At 50.7% G+C, this 550-nt stretch overlaps 1 protein-coding gene across 1 annotated transcript in view; it reads left to right on the top strand.

The window, feature by feature from the left end:
- CFAP61 (cilia and flagella associated protein 61) overlaps nt 1–550 on the top strand; it is a 108,550-nt gene that overhangs the window by 83,046 nt on the left and 24,954 nt on the right.

Raw genomic sequence — 550 nt, 5'->3', positions numbered from 1 at the left:
ATTTTTATCCTTCTTGCACAGAAATCTCAATGTGGTTCTTGTTCTTGCAACTGAATATCCGTTCACCACCTCCCCATCAGCCCCGCCTCTTTTCCCCACCACCTTGCCTATGTGGCCTGTGCCATTCCTTCAAGACCTCCATTTACTCATGGTTTGTTTCTCTTGCCCTTTTGTGCCCCCTGCCCTGTGCCTGTCCTTCCTCCAGCCATGGTTCCTCCCTCTCAAGGTGTCTCTTACCCAGCCTCTAAGATGAGAGACGTGCAATTACTTGTGATGTCAGGGGCTTTATATTCTCCAAAACCAGTTCAGCTGTCTTGCATGGCTCCTGTATCTCCTTTTAGCTGCCTGGGAGGACGGGCTCAGAGGAGGACAGGGCTCCAGAGAGCAGCCTTTGTCAGGAAGGTAGCTGCGTTCACAAGGGAGCAGGCTGTGCAGGAATCGGCACTGCAGCAACTCTGGGCCTTTTGGGATTTGAGCCAATATCAACTGTTGATTGGCAGTTCTTGGGGGCTTAATTTGTTGAATCCTGCAGGATAAAAACAACGGGAGA

The sequence above is a fragment of the Pygoscelis adeliae genome, unplaced genomic scaffold (genome assembly GCF_000699105.1).
Source record: "Pygoscelis adeliae isolate BGI_AS28 unplaced genomic scaffold, ASM69910v1 Scaffold188, whole genome shotgun sequence".
In the NCBI taxonomy this organism is placed as follows: Eukaryota; Metazoa; Chordata; class Aves; order Sphenisciformes; family Spheniscidae; genus Pygoscelis; species Pygoscelis adeliae.
This window is presented reverse-complemented; position numbering and strand designations above follow the sequence as displayed.